This window comes from Camelus ferus, chromosome 18 (genome assembly GCF_009834535.1).
Source record: "Camelus ferus isolate YT-003-E chromosome 18, BCGSAC_Cfer_1.0, whole genome shotgun sequence".
NCBI classification, from domain to species: domain Eukaryota; kingdom Metazoa; phylum Chordata; class Mammalia; order Artiodactyla; family Camelidae; genus Camelus; species Camelus ferus.
Window position 1 is genome coordinate 37,087,146 of NC_045713.1, and position 22,141 is coordinate 37,109,286.

Sequence of the window (22,141 nt, forward strand, 5' to 3'; positions counted from 1 at the left end):
AAATTTGTCAACTCCTGTTCTATTCCCTTGCTACTCCAAATGCAGTCAGAGGACCAGCAGCATCCACATCACCTGGGAGCTTGTTAGAAACACAGACTCTGATTCCTTCCCAGACCTACTGAATCAGAATCTGCAGCTTAACAGGATCCCCAGATGATTCTACCCATAATTTTTGTGAAACATTGCACTAACACTCACCATGCTGTCTTAAAATTGTTTGTCAATATTTTAACAGGTGAAAAAATGGAAACATGACTAAGATATTAAAATTATGAGTGATGGTAGATATATATAATTTAAAGCAAATTTGGGTCACTGAAAAACAGCAGGGTGCAATCCAGTGGGCTAAAAATAAAGGCAGTATGAAATTACAGCAGAAATGAGAAAGATTAGTTAGCCAGGAGGAAATATAAATAAGAATTAAACCACTTAGTAATGTAGTCATTTAGTAGCAACACATTTCAGTTCTATTCATATATTATTCAATACACATTCTATATAGTCTATATATTCAAATATTCATAATGTAAATTCGACATATATTAAATATATACATATTCTTTTTTAGTGTGAAATGTAAGCCCCATTATCCATAATCCTTAATACTTAACAGATTATGCTATAATTCATTGAATTTGCTTATTTAATAATGCACAGCAGTGATATGATTTGGTTATGTGAATTTGAAGCTCTTGGTGCATGAAACAGGGCAAGAGACACCTATTCAATATCCCTGTTGGATCGTTTAACAATTAAAATATGGTATCAGGCATTTATAAGCGTCAGCTGCTGGTATAGCTAATATTACATTTAAAGTCATGGCAATATTTTTGCCGCTGTCAAAGTTAGTTGATAGCTCACAACTGCAAGCCTATGTTAAGGTCCTTGTAACTGATGGGTCTAATTTTTCACCAGGCTGCAATACAGATAGCTACCACTGGGTGGGGAGGGAGTAGAAAAATAGCCTCTGCAATTAAACAACCACAGATTAACCATCTCATAAAGTTACACAAATAACTTTAAAATAGATAATACCTAATTGTTCATTCAGTTATTCAGTCAATGAGTGGTTACTGTGCTGGGTACTGTGCTAGACGCTAAGAATGTAATACTGAGCAAAAGCCAGTACAGCCCCTGATCTCACGGAGTTCACACCTAGCAAAGGACATAGCGATCCTCACCTAACCACAAACATAAGAGTGTAATTATGAACTGTGATAAGTGCTATGATGGGACGGTGCACAGTGTTATCTCTGAGTGTATATAACAGAGAAAGCTGACCTAGTCTTGGGAGGTGGGGTGGGCAGGAAGGCTTCTCTGTTCCCAGAAGAAATATCTTTTAGGTTATGTTTTGAAGGCTTAATAGAAGTTCACTGGTGAGGTGTTAGGAGAGGCGGGAAACGCAAGGAAGTTTTCACAAAGAAGACAGAGCATGATGTGTTCAAGGAACTGAAAGTAGACCGTGTAGTTGAAACATTCATAACGGGAGTGAAGGGAAAGGGTAAAATACGATGCTAAAGAGATTGAGAAGGGCCGGATCAGCTGGTCTCTTACAAACCATGAAAAAGATAACAGTATTTATTCTAAGAGCAATAAGAATTAGGAGAATGAATCTGGGAGTGCAAATGTGCAATAGTTAGAAGGCTATTCCACTACTCAGACAAGAAATGATAGAAAGCCAATGTGGTATAATGACGGTAGAAATGGAGTGAAGATAATTAGGAGCGAAAGCTGACAGCAGTTAGTGATGCATTTGGTTATGGGACATAAGGGATAGGGAGATGTTCAAGAATGACTGACAGTTTCTTGCCTAATCCAACTATCTAAATGACAGTGTCATTAGCAATGGTGCTAAGAAACTTGCAGCACATTGAGAGTGTGTTCTCATATAATCAAAACCCTATGAAGTCAGTGGGGATACTCAATGGAATGGCAATTAATTATATACAGATTTTAGTGAACATACCACAAATATTTGATTTTCATATGTTCTTATTATCACTTTATTAGTTTGATATTAGTTTATTAGTATCTCTAAAAATACAAATAAAGATATTTAATTTTGAGAAAGCTAAATGAACAACCGTATTTAGATTTGCAAAGAGGGAATATTTCAGAAAGCAATTGTTAGCAAGTTCACATATGCAATGTACTACTTGCCTGGATCACATATTTAATTTTGGAGGAGGTAAACTAATTTTTAAATAAGAGTAAAATGCAATAGAAGCATGACTCAATACACAAATATTCATTTCACACAACAGGTAAGAACTTCTACTCCATTAAAATATCCATCTTTTATTTGAAAAATGTGTGCTATCATTTAAATTAGAGCAATATGTATTAAAGTTAAGACTAATAAATATTTTTAAAGAGTGAAATAAAAAAATCAACATTGCTTATGTCATAAACTCTTTCATCCAGATATCCTCTTATATGACATGTTAATTTACTTACTGCAGTTATTTAAGTTGTACCCATATTTTATATTTAAAGAGATAGGAATATTTTGAAAATGTATAGTTTAAAAATGTAAGCATATTTTTGAAAGGCATATGTTCAAAGACGGAAAACATATATGTGAAATTATTTTACTGTTATTATCTAGTATGAATGGACACGTAACTCTCCTTTGAAACTGGCTACTTACTTTCACTTCTTTTGAAAAGTTGAAATGGCTTACTTAGAATGTGTGCATTCTAAACTGTGTTGTCAGCTTTGATGGATTTTGGTGCAGTCTATCCAGAGTGAAAAGTCTGTAGGGTATATTGTTTTTCCAGCTATGAATTGGCTCAATTAGATTATTAAAATCAATAAATATTTCTTCAAGTACTTAGTTAATGCCATGTTTTGCTGTTCAACTGATTATTACAAAGAGCCACTTAAATTTGTGGAATATGAATAAAAGCAAAAACTGTAAGGAATGTGGAATTATCTCATAAATGCTCAGGTTTTCCTGTGCTTTAAATGTATATATATATATTCATTTACTAAAAAGCATGTCTGATTGAGTACCTCTCTTCTAGAAGTGCCATCATTTTACCAGTACTAGTTCAATAGTTGTTATTGAGCTAATTATTGAATAAATTATTAAATGCATATAATGTGCAAGACACTATGTTCATTCCTGTAGGTGATATAAAAGGCATATACTCTGCACAAGACACACTATATTCTGTACCTTAACATTCAATTCTGTACACCTTTCATGAGTTTTAATTAAGTATTATTTACTTTAACCAAATGAAGTGTTGAAGAGTACTAAAATATACTTATTTTATCAAATCCAAGAAATTCAACTATTTGTGAATAAAGCAAATAACTACAATACATTGCAAAGCGAAATAGTGGAATTGTTTTTCAATCTAAGTAATATCTGGTTTTGGTTATAGTCTATTTAGATTTTAATTAAAGTAATTCAACCAAGAGGAAAGAACTCTGCAATAATATTCAGTTATATATCAGAGGACCCATATTGAAAAAATTCTAAGTGAATTTGTGTTTATTTGTAGCAACACAAGGCCACATAAATAAAAGATAAAAGATAAAATCCTTAAATTGTTAATGTGTCAACAGAATAACAAATATAAATCATACGATGACATTGTAGAGCCAATGTATGTATGCCATTTCTTCATTACATTAGCCTTTTCTGTGGAGAAAGTTTGAATGCTGATAGGGTTTTACAGAAAAAAAAAGATAATATTTACCTTTAATACTTACTGATATTACAAACCTTATCCAGCTCAGGAGGAGCACAGTTGTCCAACTGATCATTTTTCACAGGAGAGACTGAATACATTACCTAAATTATTACCTTGACTGTGACATATATATTTCACAGTAGCATAGGTAGCATAAGTAGGGCTTTAGGGAAGGTATTACTAAATTTGAATGACAGCTGAAGACAAATCAGGTCAACTGACTTATTTTTTAAGATCAGTTGAATCTTATATAGCTTAAAATAGCCACAGAAATCACCAGGTACCCAATGTTTTAAGAACTTGGAGGATATCATGTTGTGAATGTATATATATACGTTATACATTATATAACTCTTGGTACTCTTCTATATACAGTGAGAATTAATACATTTAACAACATTAAGAAAATTATTTACTGTAAATAACCAGTCGCTAACCTTTTCTATTAAGTAGGTTGTACATATATTTTTCATGTCACTAACATGCCCTGATGAGGCCAGTCTTTTGGAGAAGTGAAGTAGGCAACAACCTTACATACCCATGTGATGAGATCTTGGGCATATTTCCTTTTTTAGCCCATCAAGAAATTCAATTTTTGGAGTCACACTTTCGATGTTAAAACATGCCTCTTTGGGTGTTATAGGAGTTTTTAGGTATTGCCACCCTAGGATGAATTTGTGTATCAAATCTTCTCCAATTAACAGCTGGGTAAAAGCAAGCTGTCAACAGGTGTGTGTACAAAGAGGGGTGCACAGGCCTGGGAGAAGAGCAAGGAGCAATTATCATGGAGACAGTACGGTAAGGATGGAACAGTGCTGAAAAGGAGATACTAAAAGTGAAATTGACTTACGTCACATTCTACTAAGGCTGACCCTGGTCTTTATTACCTTGGTCTTTACTTGGTGATAAGTCAAGGTTTAGAAGGCCATTGATTTATGTGAGATGGTCTTGTGTAAGCACAATCTGAAGCTTAGAATGTAAACTTACCTGCGTGTCCATGTTAACCTATTTCACTCACGCAGTGAAAACATCCACAGGCAAACTCAGATGCTGTGCACTCTCAGGACAGCTGCTAGGGCTTTTTAAAATTTTACATTTTACACTTTTTAAATTTCATTTTTTCCTCTACGGAAAGTTGGCTTTCAATAACTTTTTCAATACATATTAAACAAAGGAAGTGAAGCCTTTGTCATCATTGTAAATGCTGAGTCATTAAATAACAAAGCAAGACAATTTGATGTTTGCCATTCTGACTACTGGTACATTTTAATGCAGCCATTTTGGTGCAACTGTCTTGATGTAAAATCACCATTCTCTTCTTCCACTTTTTGATCATCAATAATGTATGCAACAGACATTCCCAACTCTATTCCATCCCTAACCTCTCTCCAATTTTGATAGAGTTCCACTCTCTACTTTATTTTTGTATTATTGAATTTCATTTAAATAATGAGTATATATTAATTTTCTAGTAAAAGAGTGTTAAAATTTTACTGTCAAAGTGAGTTAACCTCTACCATCATATCAGTTCTTCCTCCAAAATCATTATTCTAAAAACCCTTTGTGGTATTAAATATATGTATATGACTCTGAGAAAAAACAAATTTAATTGAGAATCCCCTGTGCAGTCTGGAGCTTAAAATAAGAAATCAAATATTGACCACCCTTTCTTAATTTGTAATATGTTTATCCAAATAATCAGGCTCAGGAAACCTTATAGAATGCAGAGTTGTCCATTCTCCAGAGCAGTGTTTTTTAGCATTTATAACTTGATACCCCCTTTTGATAAATAAAGTCCACAGTATTCCCTCCTACTCCTCTTCAGATTTTTAGATCGATCCATCAAAGGTATTTTTAAGAGCTTTGTTTTCTAAAATTTATAATAGGAAAATAATAGCTGGATTTCCTAAGACCCAATCTTGGCTGTAAGAGTTTGTTTCTTAAGGAGAAAATGGAACATTCATATTTTGTCTTCACTAATCTAATTGTTCTTATGCTATCTTATTTTATATGTATTTAATATAAAGTCAGGCGGTGATCAACACTTTGGCAGGTATGTCTGTTCAACACATTATTTGGTAATAAGATAGACTGAAACCTTTTCTGATTGAAGTATAGTCGATCTACAATGTTGTGTTAGTCTCTGGTGTACAGCATGGTGATTCAGTTATGCATATATGCATATATATATATTCTTTTTCACTTGAGATTTTTTTATGTTGCATTAAAATGTCATTTACCAATTAAATAATATTCTTCAGATATGGTAAGTCACTAATGGCAAATATTTTACTAGTTCAGAAGTAGGTCTAGATTAGCTAAATAATAGGAATCACATAAATATAATGGTTGAATATTATTGCAAAATAAGAGTCCTAGAGCATGTTTATGGATATACTTACAATTATTTTTGAAGGACAGTGATGGTTGGCCTACAGATGCTCATGGATATTAGCTGATAACCCTAAAAACAAACATTTAGAAAAATGCAATGAGAACTCTATAAGTAAGGAAACTATACTATTCACATATAAAGCATAACTAAAAAGTAATGAGGCTGATATCCATAAGTGCCAGAATAAAGACAGTCTTATTTAAATAAAATGAATTTTTTAGAAAAACAAACATTAGTATAGCAGGTATATCAGTGTCAGTCCTTCAGTTAAAGAAGAAATGAAAGATCAGTTAAATATTATAAATGAATCAGCAAAATTTCGAGTCAAATATTAAGTTAAAACATAATTTCACATAAAATAATTACAGACCAGGAGTAGTTAAATGCTATTTTACCCATAAAACAATACTAGAAGCTGGAAGGAGAAATAACATTTGAAAAATCACCATTTCAATATCAATTATTTTAAAAATGTCAATTGATAGTTTATTTTGGGATGTGGAAACAAAATTAAAACAAATATTAGCTGGCTACATTTTTGCAGTAGGACAAATAAATTTGGTGTAGCAACATTAATATTTAACATGTTTTAAGCATAAAAAGTTTCCCAAAGCACAAAAAACATGACCCAAAACTTTTAAATACAGAGATTTTCTTAAAATATAAGGCTGTGGGAACCCACTAAGAACCCCACAGTTGGTATAAAAATTATTTTAAGTTGAAGACATTTTGAGACTCAACAGATGTGAAAAAAATGCTACCTTGGAGCGTCCCTTATCTGACTAAAAGCAGCAACTTCTGGGAAATGAGGCCACCATAAATCCCCTCTCCAGGGAAGTTTTATGGTTCTGAAGATGGAAAGACCATTCATACCTGTATAGCAAACATTATCACAATTTTATCTCCTGTCTGTTCTCTTAAAAACCCATTTGTCTTTCCTAAAGAAACCTATTTGTTTTTCCCATAGAAGTTGTTCCTTATCCTTCCTTTTTCCCTACTAAATTAGGTACATACATATGCCTTTAACTTGAACCATTAAACAAACCAGCTGCTTTCTTTTGTTGCTCCCATTTGCATATAAAATACACATTTTACTCCTTTGAATCTCTCATTTGTCAGTTTAATTTGCAGGCCTCAGTTATTGAACCCAAGAGGGCAGAGAAAAAATATTTTATCCCCTACAAAGCTAAATTTTCCATTGAGCCAAATAAGTAAAATGGAGTAATGTAAAGACCATTGGAGTGATGAGAAATACATAATTATCATATTATTTGAATATATTAAGATATTTATTGGCTCATAAACATCAATACTAGTTAGCATATTTGAAGCATAGCATACAATTTTAATGTGATAAATTTTAAAGCCACACTTTAAATAATTTAATGTAACTACCCCTTTAATCATCCAAGATACAATGGACTATACAACAAATTGTTATATTTTCATTCCTTATGACAGTAAGTTGAAAAACAGTTCTGAATTCAAATTAGTAAAAAACAACTTGGATGAAAGCTTTCTTATTTTTCACCTAAATTTCAGAAAATGCATTTAATGTTATAAAGTTGAATCAGCATTTTTTATCTCTTTTACAGCTCCAAATAACACAAATATTTATCGAAATAAATATATGAGAACACACGATTACATTAAACCTCTATTTAATGAAATGATAGGAACCCTATAGTTTACAAGAACAATTTCTTGGTGAGAAAGAATGTAAAACTGGTTCTCCTACCATGTTTCAAGAAGCAGAGGTACAAAGTTAATAGCAATCTTGGAGCATTGATGAGACTCAGTGATTGGTGAGGAAACTGGTCACCAAGTTATTAGTCTACACAGTAAGAATTATACATAGCACTGCAGTAAAGCATAAAACGTCTTAATAATGTTTGACCTGCTCTACCTGCTGTAGCTCCCACTTAATTTTACCTACCTTTACAAGTACCCTTGCAGGGAATAAAACGTTTGTGGTCAGACAGAGAACTGCTGCCAATGGAATTACAGCCCCCTAGTGATTAACTGTGACTATTGCAGTCAGAGCAACGTGAGCTATGATTGTGATTATGCCGTTTATTCAAGAAGGATTTATTTATTGCAAGTTCTCGCCCCTCCTTCCCTTGGGGAAAGATTGAGATGTCTTCTAATGAAACATTTCTGCTTCTTCATTAAAAAAAACCGATCTGATAGCTAAAGAAATTCCTTCAAGAGCTATCAAATGAAAATATGTTTTTGGATGTTTCTAATGTTTTAGTGTACATTTGTAAAATTTTAATTCGTTTTGAAAAGTCTGGAATACCCCAGGTGAAATTAAATTTTTCACAATTTCTTTCTCTCTCTCTAGCCCTACTTGCTTTGCCCCTCCCCCACGACCGTGACATCCTTTATATTATTGTTTTCCATCTATCATATATTAATGTTTTCCATCTATCATACACTCTTCTTTCCTTGTCTTTTTCTCTCAGCTATTTACACATAAACTTGAAGTATATTTTACTATCAACGTTCTATCATTTCAAGTTTCAATCCATTTTACTGAATGGTTACTTTTTTAAATTCCTCCATGATATTAACAGATTTTTCTCCTTTACAGGCTAGTGATTCTAGATAGAAAAGAAAGCTGCCCCTGACCACAACTTCGCTCTACGTATCAGTCCAAACACTATAAAATTCCCTCCTAGAAAAATAGTGCATAGGGTACTTTTGAATTTCATATGTTCAATCTTATTACCTCTGAGGCTGTTTATAACTGATTTATAAAGTGACATTAAGAGTAATTTTGTGATTAAGACAGATTTTATCATACTTTTCCTACAAAAAGTGTTGTTATTTTGCTTTCAGCTTACCCTAAAAAGGGATATTATATAACAGTAGTTTCAATTCAAAATTGTGTTTTAAAAGTTGTAAGAACTTTGTGAAGATTTAATGGATAAGTTTGCTGATTTATTTTTCCTTAGTTGGAATGGGGAAAAAGTAGGCATTTAGAGTGGAATGTCTACCATAGAAATGCCTATCTTAATGCGGCTAAGAGTCATCATTAAAATGCCAGTACTCAATCCTGAGCAGGGTGAGTAAATGCTATCATTACAAAAGAGCTGAATGTGCTTCTTTGGAATGACATGGACAGTCCATATTTAAAAAGAAGGGGTCATCTGTCATTCAGGATTAAAACACGATCACATTCTAAACAAAAGATACTCTACTGCTCACCTTGATATTAAAAAAAAACTACTTTAATGAAGAATAATCTACATATAATCAAATGTACATATTTAAAATGTAGAGTTTGATCAGTTTTGATAAAGATATACAGACCCGTGTAATCACCATGCCAATGAAGATATAGAATGCTTCCATCCTCCTGCTCCTTTGTGGTCACCCTCAGCCCCTAATTCCAGGCAACCACTTTCTAACTACTATCACTATAGATTATTTTTGCCAGTTCTAGAAATTTAGATAAATTGAACCATCAGTATTCTCTTCTCCTTTTCTATTTCTTCTACTTTTTGCTCAAAACATATTTTCTCTTTCACTGAGTCTTATTTATAGACTATTTAAAGGAAACATACCCTCTTGCCTTATCCTGTTGATTTATTCATTTAAATTTTCTTAACTTTCTCTTCAAACTACCATGGATTCTTTACTATCTCAGTCTTTGTCTAACACAATAAACTTACCGTGTCATGTCAAAGAGAGCAGTGAAGTGGACTGTTAGAACAATGAATCAAAAGTCCAACAGAACACGGCAAACCAAAAGGGCAATTACAAAAGGCAAACCCACTGGAGAAAACTTTCAAATACAAAGTGATGCATTTTCCATTACATCCTATATTTAGTACAATGCACATAACAAAAACAATTATTTTCTAGTGTGTATAGAGCACACATACAGAAAAAAGATAAAACATGTATTTGGGGATGTAAATGGGATTTTTCGTACAAATTTAAATAAAATAGGCATCATGAGATTGTTTTAATGGGGGGCATATTAATAGTACGTATCGTATTTTGCCTGGAATGCCTTAGTTTTTGTATTCAGGTTTTACATACTTTAAAAAAATTTTGATGTTGGCAGCTAAAACATATGCTAATTGAAAGTTCCTACTAATGTGTTATGTTACATCACTATTGTAAAAGAATAATGCAAATCCAATAAGGAGAGGCAGTTTTTCTTTATAAAAATCTTCTGAATAGGTGTGATTTTAAGGAAATATTTTCCATATTAGAGATTTAGAAAAAAAACAGATGGCAAGCTTGAATCAACTGCTTCTTATGGCATTCAACTGCAAATAGCATATATACAAATTTTGTTCTGATGTAAAAGGTGCATTTCTGGAAAGGATAGTCATGTTTGGCAAGTGTTATTTGGATAGAATGGGAAAACTGAAAGAAATGGACTAGAAGTTTAACTTTCAAATTTGAAACTTAGGTTTCCTAATCAATTGCTTTTGAACAGGGAATTATTTTGAGGATGCCTCCTTTTTATTGATTGTGCAAGACTACAATAAAATTGAGTAACAAAAATAAGCATAAAAGAAGCTCAGATACAAAATTTTATTACATTCAGAAGTGTGAAACAATTAAAGATTTAACCAGAGAAGTCAAGACCCTATTGCCTGGTTCTAACTGCAAATTTTCTTTAATTTTATTTACCAGCTTCTCTTAGTATAAAACAACCTCTCTGACATTCCCAGTATGTACATATGTTAAAAGTTTGTAAGTTTACAGAATAAGAAAATCTATAGTGACAGAAAGGATTTCCATTTGCCTAGAGCTGTGGGGAGAGAGGAGAATCCAGGGGAGTCGTGAGTGACTGCTATGTATAGGGTTTCTTAGGGGGATGATAAAAATATTTTACATTGTAGTGATGATTGTACAACTTTGTGAGTATCCTAAAATCCATTGAGTTGTGTACTTTAAAATGGGTGGACTGTAGAGCATGTGAATGATCTCTCAATAAATTAAAAAAAATTTGGGGGGTTAAGTTCACTACTTCAAATGAAAAAATCAGATCTTAAAATAACTTTGAAAGATATACTGAGTGTATTGCTTAAAAATCTATTGGGGAATACATTAATTTCACATAATAATAGTATAAACATTTATACATCTAAGAATCATAAAAAGGCTTTAACTTAAAAATAATTTTAATATGAGAAGCTCTCCATGTGTAAACAAAATGTGTCATTTTGTAGTGATGTAGAAGCTGGGACAGGACATTAAAAAAAAACCTAAAACTATGACAAACATGGCGAGATAACTAAGGCATTACAAAGGCTTTTATTTAATTGAATAAGATACATTCAAAGGTCAATTTTTTTCTGGCCTATTTCTTGCATCAGCAAATATTTAGTGTTTATATATAATGAGAATGATGTGAACTTTTCTATTTGAGATGACTCTTTGATCGTTGATCTTAACACCAAGCTATACATTCCAGTTACTTCTCTGATGAGGAAAATGTCAAGTCTCTAAGCATTCAATAAATAGCCAAGTGGAAGAAATGCAATACATTCTTTAGTATGGCCAAAAATTGTGTTTGATTTTAGCTTCTCTAAGCACTTTGATATTCATTAAAGGTTATTTTATTAAAGGTTTATTAAAGGTTATTTATTCTCTTTTTGTTTAAATTGAACCAGCATATATACAACTGGTGATTTTAATTTAAAAAGAAATTTAAGCTAATGAATTTAGAATTGAGTTAGAAACTAGTGATAGATTCTGAATACTCTATAGGCTTTAGCTCTGAATAGTATTTGGAAACTGATTCTTAAAATATTTTTAGATAGCAGGTAGATTTATTTAGTATGCCTTATTTTTATTAAAAACCATCTAGTTATAATATTTACCCAACTTGAAGTGACAAACTTCACTGTAAAAATTACAAAACTCTATACAAAATATATAATCAATCTGAAGTTATATACCAGAAGAAAACATTTTAAAATTATAGGAAGACATAAAATGGGGCTTTAAAATTTGATGTTAATATGATTTGCATTTAAAACACAAGTGTGGGGGTGGGGTGCATAGGGTATAGTGCGTGCTTAGCATACACGAGGTCCTGGGTTCAATCTTCAGTACCACCATAAATAAATAAGTAAATAAATAAACTTAATTACCTCCCCTCTTTCCAAAAATATAAATAAAATGCAGGTGCCATGTTTAGATTAGTTTGTTAATTATGAAAATATATAACTAATTATATGAAAATAGAGTCATTTATTATGTTATGAAAGGAAGAATGGAATTTCAAGATATGTGTAGTCAAAATGTTTCTTATGTTATTATGACTGACTTTTTTCCCTAGTAAATGTGATTTTGGGTAACTTAAGGTGAATCTGTCTTGTGTATTTTTTCACTCTTTTTTGAGAGTTTATTATGTGATAGATTCTTCATATCTATTATACATTATATATCCTTGGATCAATCCTTCAAGGCACAAATTATTATCTTCATTTTTAAGATAAGAGAGCTTAGATCCTAAAACATATTTAAACTGCTCTTTAAAACTGTCCCCCAAACTACTCTTAAAGCACTTGCTTACTATATAGCAGAGTTGCAGACATAATAAACAATCTCATGGTTACCGGGGGAACGGGGATGGGAAGAGATAAATTTGGAAGTTTGAGATTTGCAGATGTTAACCACTATATATAAAAACAGATAAAGAACAAATTTCTTCTGTATAGCACAGGGAACTATATTCAATATCTTGTAATAGCCTTTAATGAAAAAGAATATGAAAACAATTACATGTATGTATATGCATGACTGGGACATAGTACTGTACACCAGAAATTGACACATTGTAACTGACTGTACTTCAATTAAAAAAAAGAAAGGAAAAAAAAGAAAATGAATATATGTATGTATATGCATGACTAGGACATTATGCTATACACCAGAAACTGACACATTGTAACTGACTATACTTCAATTTTAAAAAAGTTTTAAAAAAGAGTATATAGATAACAATATTAACCTGTCCAAATATAACAACATTCCTCATTAATAAACACCATCTTCCACAGCTTTACATTTATGTTTTTTTCACCTTTACCTACTCCAATGCTCTTAACCACAAAGACCTCCAAATAATTTGTGTCTGGTCTTTTTAAAAAATGTTGTGATTCATTCCTTTCATTTTCTTATTTCATTACCAATTACTATTATTGAGTAACATTTTGCACACTTTTCCATCTTTATTTCTATTAGTAAATGGTTATTCCCTCATCTTTAAAAATAAATCTGAGATCTTTGAAAATTCACACATTCTTGATTTGTAGAAGCCAATATATGACTAATGTCTCCTGATTTGTCTTCCATTTAAGTTCTTTGAGAACATTGTCGGTGACTAAGTAGTTTTTATACTGAGAATGTATTTTTTTCCATGAATATTTGGGATATTTTAAAACTTCAAGGCTGTTAATCAAGGTGCCTTGGAAAAAGTATACACAACCTTTGTAGTCAGACAGACTTAGGTTTGATTCCTGGCTCTACTCATATTAGCTATGTGTTTGGAAATGTGATTTAAACTTCCTATGTCTCCATTTCCTATTTATTATGGTGGTTGTAATAACTACATAAGATAATATATGTACTTCGCCAAATGCACTGACTAGGATATGATGGGTCGCAATACTAGTTAATTCCTTTCCCTTCCTCTACTCTTTTTTCGAGCAGTTCCCATGATTTCTTCCCTGAATAGCCTCCTACCACAAAGAGTTTTTCTTTATTTACTGTATGGAATGGTAAATATTATGTAACAATTTCAGTAATACTATAAAAGTTCTGACAAAAGTTTGAATGAATAGAAAATTGATACCACTGATCAAAACATACAATTGATGATTTTCTTGAGCTATCTAGCCATTTTCCTTTTGGTTACTATTTCTTCTAGTGCACATCTAAATGAAAGGTAACTATTTAAAATTTGCTTGCAAGATATGTCAATGTTTCAATTCGGTTTCAAGTCAATCCAATATATATAAGGCCCACAAGTGAATAATGGAAAAAATCATAGAAGTAAACAGATATCATTCTGTAAAATGTACTTTTTTTTACCTTTCAGATCATGCCATGGAACTCATGATTGTTTATGTTATGATTTCATCTTTTACTGACTCTGTTATTCACAGATTCATTGTCTTTAAAATCACATGAAGGTCACTGATTTGTTTCCTTATAAAAATGACATAATGGATTAAAGCTGAAATTCTGTAGCTACTGACTAACACTTGCATTTGTCCATTTTAAAAGATGTAATTTATAGAAAGGAAACACCCAGCCTTGAGCTGTTTCAGACTTCTGTTGCTCTAACAAATTAAGAAATAAAAGTTAACATAAATAAGTGTGCATGACCTGTCAACTGGTCAGTCATCTAATTTAAACCTAAAAAAATTCTTATTTTTATTTCACATGTTTTTTTCTCTCATTGTGTATATATTTATGTAATGTATATCATATCTCACACACACACATGCATTTTTTACCTATATGTCAATAAGAATAAAAGTCAATGTTGAAAGTATTCACATACGTGTACTAACTTTCTAATTATTGAAGCCAAGAATATAAATGCATTTTCTGCTCATTCTGAATTTATTAAGCATGACATGCTTCTCAAGGACAATAAGATGTAGTCAAATTTTTAGAGGCTTTCATTTAATATGCCACATAGCCTTCAAGAAGCAGTGAGCCATGATGGAAAAGAAACTGATTTCAGGTTTAGGAGATTTGGGTTTTCTTTGTAAGTTTTGCCAGTAATGAGCTGTGTGACCTGGAACAACTTGGGGATGCTAAGGCCTTAATTTAGTCATCTTTAAAGCACAAACAATATTAAGGTTGTTACAAATGCTATCATTATACTTTTGTTCTATTGTTTTACTAAAATGCTTAGTACTTAATGTGTGGTTGCTTTCATAACCACATTTAGGAATCATAAAGTACTTTGCTAATATTCTTAAAATTATCAAACCCCACAAGTAAGCTAATAAATTATCAAAATTATCAAACTCCATAAATAATCTAATAAAAACTCTATTGGTGTTGGGAACTAATCATCAATTGATATTCAGACAGCTGATTTTATCTGAGAGGGTAAACTATAGCTCATCATTTACTTATTTGCAATATAAGCCAAGGTGTATTTCAGATATCTAAGGGCTTGCTAATAACAAATAATTCATGACTCCTAAAAATCTTACTATTTCCATCTGCATTGTTCAACTAACCTAACCCATTTCTGGACACAAAGGAGGTGCTGAACTCATGTTTGCTGATGGATTTTTAAGTAACTTAAGAGCAACAGGATTGAGCATGAATGACTCTAAGTTTATGGAGTTTTTCTTTTTATAAAAATATTATCCATCTGAAAATTTCAATGAGTCAGTAAAAAAGAGATTTGGTCATTATGTGTTTAGGTTATAGTGAAAAAGGCACCTGAGGGAGTTTATCCAAATTCACATTTCTTCTTTAGGCTTTGGGACAATGGGATTTTTATATTAGTATTTTAATTCCATACAATCTCTTTTTTATCTACTCTTCTCCCTGAAATTTCTCTAAGTTCAACAGTGACCTTTTTCTGCCAAATCCCTTACGTAGAGTCCATATACTGTATCTCCAAGTAGACTCCAAACTACTGGAAATAAGAACTAAGCATTGTTTCCTCTTCTGGGAGGCCCTGGAATACTCAGTCAAATGTCTTACACAGAGCAGAATCTTAACAATCATTGAACGTAATAATGTATAAAGTTGGGGGGAAAACTGAGAAAGTGTTTAATTTGGAAGATTCTATGATAAATATGATCCTTAGATATTCCCCGAGCTTTGAATAATCAATGCTTAAAGTTTGGATCTCTGTTCTTTTCTGTCTACAACCTTCTCTCCCTTGGGAAGTTTTGAAATTCAACTAAACCAGAGTAGTATGAATTGCTCCAAATTCCTTTACCTCCAGGCTTAACCTGTCTCCAGATATCAAATATCATGTTTTCAGCTATCAAAGAACATCTGCTGGTGCATGTCTCACCATTATCTTAAATATACTTAAATCCAAGGCCAGTAACTAGTCCCTAATTTATCTTTTCTCATGCTGTGAAGCATGACTGTCCCATCCCCCTTGGAATGTTTCCCTTCCTCTGTGTCAATTCTAACCCTGGTTACCCTTGGGATCCAGTTCAGTTCCTATCTCTTACAATAAAATTCCCGTAATTGTTTCTCCCTCTTCATTTGCAAATGGCACAAAATTTAGTACTCCATTATGTAATGTCTCAGTTTTTGTTGAATGTCTATGTATTTTATCTTATCAAATAAAATGTAAGTCCCTCCATGGTAAGAACCGTACCACACAAGAAACGTTCATTAAATACTGGCTTGGCAGTTCTGTGCTGCTAAGAATAAATACTATACTCTCTACCATGTTTTTACAATGTTATGCATAATCAAGTGTCAAAAAATATTTTTTTGTTGTTGATGATGACGATATAAATCTACATGATTACTCAGCTAGATCTAAAGTAGGCTTCAGTGTAAAAATAAAAATCTGGCTCAGTACAAAAGTTTGAATAATTCTTTTGAAATTATTTTATTCCAACACAAATATATAACTTTAGATTCACTAAAGATGGTAATAAATGAATTAGATTTTTTTTCAGGGGGATGTAATTAGAGACCAAATTAAACACAAAGAGAAGTCATGAAGAAGCCATAAATGAATTTTCCTTTTCTTCTCCCTATCATCTGAGGTCACCCTCAAAGACTGAAGAGTTCTGAATACAAATAGAGTAAATTGAATACTCCTCGTAAAAGATAGGTTGTGATACAGGGGGAAAGATTATAGGAAATGCAATTAAAGGCCTGCAGATGAATAACAGTCCATAAATTTCTTTTTCTTCTGAAGTCCTTTATAAAGTAATAGCTTACATATCCAATGAAATCTAAGAATATATTAAAGGAATAATGTCATTTCTAATTAGGAAACTCAATCATAAACTAAGCATTGACAACACTGATATTTCAGCAAGATATTAATGAAGTCCCATTTAAAATTCTCCACTGAAAGCTGAATTTGGGATAAAATAATTCAATATTTTGTCAATATTTTAATGAGAACTAATAGAACCATGCTATACTAATCAGAATTTTCTTATGAAATAAAAAGTCTTTCCTAATACTTGTATTTAATGCTATTTTGAACGTACAAGGTGTCCTCTGTTATCAGGGCTCTGGATATCACAGGAAATGTGAACTGGGTAGGGCTAATGGTTATAAACGTAAAGAAGAAGACATACGCTGAAGCACTCTTTTGAAATATTGGAAGGGGAAATCAAAGCAGGCTTGGTTGATTTTCAAGAAACCTTCACTGACTAAAGTACAACTGGACAGTTAGCCTTACAATATATTCTGCAGAAACTGATACGGAATTTTTTGTTTTCATCAAAGTCATCTTGCTCATCAATCAGCCTATATTTATTTAAACCTTGAGCATATGCAAATGAATGTCCGCTCCTCTGCAGAGAAATAAACATTTATCATGTGTTCTTTAATTAATAGGACTTTCTCTCTCTCTCTCAATTGCACCATTTATTTGTGAACACATAAAATCCTCTGGAACTAAGTGTCCATGGCATGAGGGGAAGGGGATGTACTAAAAATAGACTGAAATTTTGTATGAGAAAGCCTGGCTTTATTTAAATCCTGGCTATACAACTAACTCTGTGTGACCTTGGATGAATAATTTAACCTTTCTTACCCTTAATTTTCTCATTTGTGCAATCATTGTAATAATATTGGCCATAATTAACTCCCAGGTATGTTTAAAATCAAGTGAGAAAATATATGAGAAAAATATGTGAAAACTCTGTATGTTTACAAATGTAAATTTTATTATGATATGAGAAGTAGATATATGAATAATAAGGATGTTCAGTGAATGTGTTATTAAAAACTTCCACTACATATATTGCCTTGTTAGAAAATAAATAATGAGGGGAAAAAAGAGGGAAAGGAGAATACAAGAGTAGCTTTTAGGCTGAAAAAATCAACAATAGCAAATATAGAAAATTAAAAAGACATAGCAAATATAAAAAGTAATAAAAGAGAATGTAAAACAGATACTGGGTTGAATCTCAATAAAAGTACCTATATTATCAAATAGGTAGTATGTGATATGTATTTATTCATCCTGGAAAATTTATAGCTCCAAGAGTTAAGATAATGGAAAGTTTTAAATTGGAAAGCATAAATATTTCTAATTTTCTTCTTTACTATGGGTAAAGGAGTTATTGATGTTCAAAGGTTGACAATATGAATCACTGGAATTGTTTGTATTTCTGCATTGCTTTCATGTTGAAAAGACTTTTGCTGAATCATTTTGATCCATTTGACCTTTACTTCTTTTTCAAATTCGTGTATCTATTAAACATTCAATTAAAAAAAAGTTTTAAAATCTTCCCTCTCTCCCTCAAAAAGTAAAATATCTATCATGTTATGATTCGTCATTCAAGATGGGGTAGAAATCTTATTGAGAAAAAAATCAATGGTCTCTGGAAAGACAGCAGGGTATTATTCATCCTATTAAATCATTAAGTAACTTGTGGAGGGTTTGTAACTACAGAGAGTTTAATTTAAACCACCAAAAAATGGCCATGTTTAATCTGTTATTGCAAGCCAATGATCTCTTAAATTAATTTTAAGTAATAAAAGACAAAAAGAAAGGATAGCTTCACTCATTCAGTAATCTTTAAAAAAAAAACATAAATCATTTCAAATGTAGGACAGTGGAGTGAATGGAAAACGAGAAGGTCAAGACCTGACGTGAGAATTGGCTTTAACCTTTTTAAGGTTTCTTATGTAGTTGAAGAGTCATAACCATTATTTTCTGAGCTATAAAAATTAGCTACCTGAGCGTTATTGTTTGAAGTGGATTTTCAGAACTAGAAAACTTTTGGTATTTTTATAAGATTGTAGCATTTGAAATGATCTTAGTAACCATTGAGTTTGATTTACTTTTTTAACAGGTGAAAACACAGAGGCTCATAAAAGACTAGAACCCAAGTCATTTAATTCTAAATTTGCACTATAAAACCCCCTTTCCATAGTGCTTGTGTACTTTTATATATAAATTATTCAGCAAATATATATTGAAAGAACCCACAATGTGTAATGATGTATGCAGAGGGTGGTTGGGGTGGAGTATAAACATGAATAATATATTATTTTTGTCCTATGTGAATTCATAATCCAATAGGAAAGAGAAGACTGAGATTAAAAAGTGAGATGATGCTTATGAAAACTTAAACACCATGCCTGGCACATAGGAGACCCTGAAATCTAAAAAATAAATAGCAACAACAAAATGCAGTCCAGTGTGCTTAGTGGTGCAAACGAAAGTGTCTATTTTCTTTCAATATTGAAATACAAATTCTAGTATTCTTATGTATGTGGGGGAGTGGCAGTCAACCTAAATGATTCTTTATACGGCCAGTAGTCTTTTTACACTGCATGTACAAAATCATAACCCATTTTAATTTTAAGCATATCTTGGCTTTATAATAACTTCATCTCTCCCTACATTTTCTCTGCCTTAATAAGACAGTGCATCTTTCTCTGAATGAAGCATAAGACTGTCTTCAGTCACTTCCCAATGTCCCCCATTGCCTGGAGATCATCACTTAATGACCCACCTTATAGTCTGTTTATTTCATCTTGGCATTTGACAGCTACTTTGGCATCTGGTTACTATTAACCCTACATATGCTTTGCCTAGGAGTTGAACAGCATTATTTTGTGCCATTGTGGTGTGAGTGGGGAGTATGCAGACTTCAAACATAGAACTGGGGAGTTATGTGAAGTGAACTTTAAAACATTTACCCTGAGATTTTCAAATCACAATAGGAATGAAAAGGGGGACACATTTGAGCAGCATTTTGCCAAAAATCTTCAGAAGCTGTATTGATGGATTTAATTGAGAGTAGATGAAGAGAGGTGATCCAAGAATGACTCCAAGGCAGAAAGAAGGAGCATTATCTTAATTACCATGAAAGTAAAATAATTTGGGAGGAGGGGTCTTTAAAAAATATCTAACAATATGGGTGTTGCCATAAATGTATTCTATATTATGCTGCAGAAATAAATGTACTTTTATTTGATCTTATTGCTTCACTCTGAATCAAGAGACTCAGAATATCCACTATGGATATGAACAAATTTATCTGCTTTTCTGAAAATGGTACTAATATAAGGCAAAAAAATCAAATTACTTTATAGAAATATATTATCTTCTAAGGTTTTCAGTGTTTTTAACTTCTGAATTCTGACTGTTTTTATTGCAGTGGTAAAATTTGTGGCCGTTTTCTCCATATCCTTTTTCCCATTTTATATATTCATGTAATTTGTGCCTGTAGATTTATAACCTTAGAGATGTAAGTCATTTAGCCTTAGTGTTTTCTGCATTCTTGTTTGTAACAAAGAGGTTAATTAGAAGAACACTTACAGAAAGATCATCTACTTCAACTTTTTCATTTTACGGTTGTAAAAACTATATTCCAAGTCAAGCAAGTGATTGACCCACTTTTATTTGATTCATCCTGAATGTGAGGATAGGAAAGAGAGAAGTCAGTGATGCCTGGGTCATAAATTGAAGAACTGTATTATTACATGGAGTTGCCATTTCTATATAATAGGACTGTTAGCGTCTTTAGGGAAGTATTGGGTAATGTGTGTTATCACCTATCTAACATCCAACAAAGTGTTGGACTTATAGTAGGGCTCAAACACTTACTGAAATCCATAATTTTTATAGGCTTTTAAACTCACCTTCATCTTATAATTAACTAATTTGGCAGATAAACATGGATAGTGAATTCTGTAAATTTACTCACAAAAAATTTAGATAATTGGCTGAGGTTTGGCAATAGAAGCAGGAAAAGTTGAGGTAGACCATTATCCAATGGGAAGGTAATGAACCTTCAAACTAAGGAATATGCATTTGCTAGCTCAAGATTTTGGAGAATTAAGTGTCATTGTATCAGAGAGAAAGTATAATGGTGGTTTCCAGAAGCCGGGGGTAAGGGAGAATGGGGAGCTATTGTTTAATGAGTATAGAATTGGTTTTACAAGATGAAAAGTTTACAGGGATAGGTGGTGGTGAGGGGTGCACAGCAATGTGAATGTATTTAATACTCTTGAACTGTGCACTCAAAAAATGGTTAAATGGTAAATTTTATGCTATGTGCATTTCACCACAATAAAAATAATTTAAAAAAGAAATAATCATCCTAAAAAAGATAACTTCCAAAGGGGTGAAAAAAGAGTCATTGTATCAGTGAGCAGTTTGGGGGCTAATACATTTTAATAACTATAAATGTGTAGTTTTCTTAGTTTTCTCCATTAATGCTCACAATCAGAGTAGAAAATAGGACAGGTTAACTCAAAATAGTGGAGGTAAAACGTGGGTACGGTGGGTGCAATGAAAAGGCAATGAGGAGCGTGTGTTGGGTGATGATAAGAAACACAGGCATGACTGACAGGGTCAGACTAGGAAGATAATGAAGTTAAGCAAAGAGCGGGCATTATAACTAAGGCCCTTTTGGAAGGGCCCAGCAAGACTTGATGAGGTTGAAGAGCAGATACAAGGGAAGCAAAAGTGGTGATGGAGCTGGGACTGAATGTCATAATCTGAGGGTAGTATTCCTGAGCTTAAAATTTTAGAAATCGATGCATTTCAGGTGTGGCCATGGGCCTGAAGTTGAGGACAATAGAAAATAAGAGGTCAAGGAATGATGAGGCTACACAGTTAACTGGCAACCTTCATGGATACTGAAGTCTCCAGAAAATGGAAAGATTAAAAATGAATAGTAAGAAAGAACCAGGTACCAAAGATTTCCATGAAGGTGTACATAGCAGAGACAAGAAAGAAATGTTCAAATGATGTATGTTTCAATAAAGTATTGTTTAAACAAAAGTAGAAGAGACATGTTCTAGCATTTTGGAAGTTAAAAAAATGGAACTAGGAGAGTTTCAGCTGTAGCTTTAAGCCCTT

General features: G+C 32.3%; 1 protein-coding gene and 1 long non-coding RNA gene across 2 annotated transcripts in view; one reads left to right on the plus strand and one right to left on the minus strand.

Annotated features, from left to right (window-relative positions):
- LOC116657431 overlaps positions 1-22,141 on the plus strand; it is a 515,932-nt gene that overhangs the window by 165,433 nt on the left and 328,358 nt on the right. The window lies entirely within an intron of this gene.
- Positions 1-22,141, minus strand: part of LOC102509390 — a 114,539-nt gene that overhangs the window by 87,530 nt on the left and 4,868 nt on the right. The window contains exon 2 of the long non-coding RNA XR_004312823.1: positions 6,107-6,168. This is a non-coding gene — a long non-coding RNA (uncharacterized LOC102509390). The remainder of the gene's footprint in view (positions 1-6,106; positions 6,169-22,141) is intronic.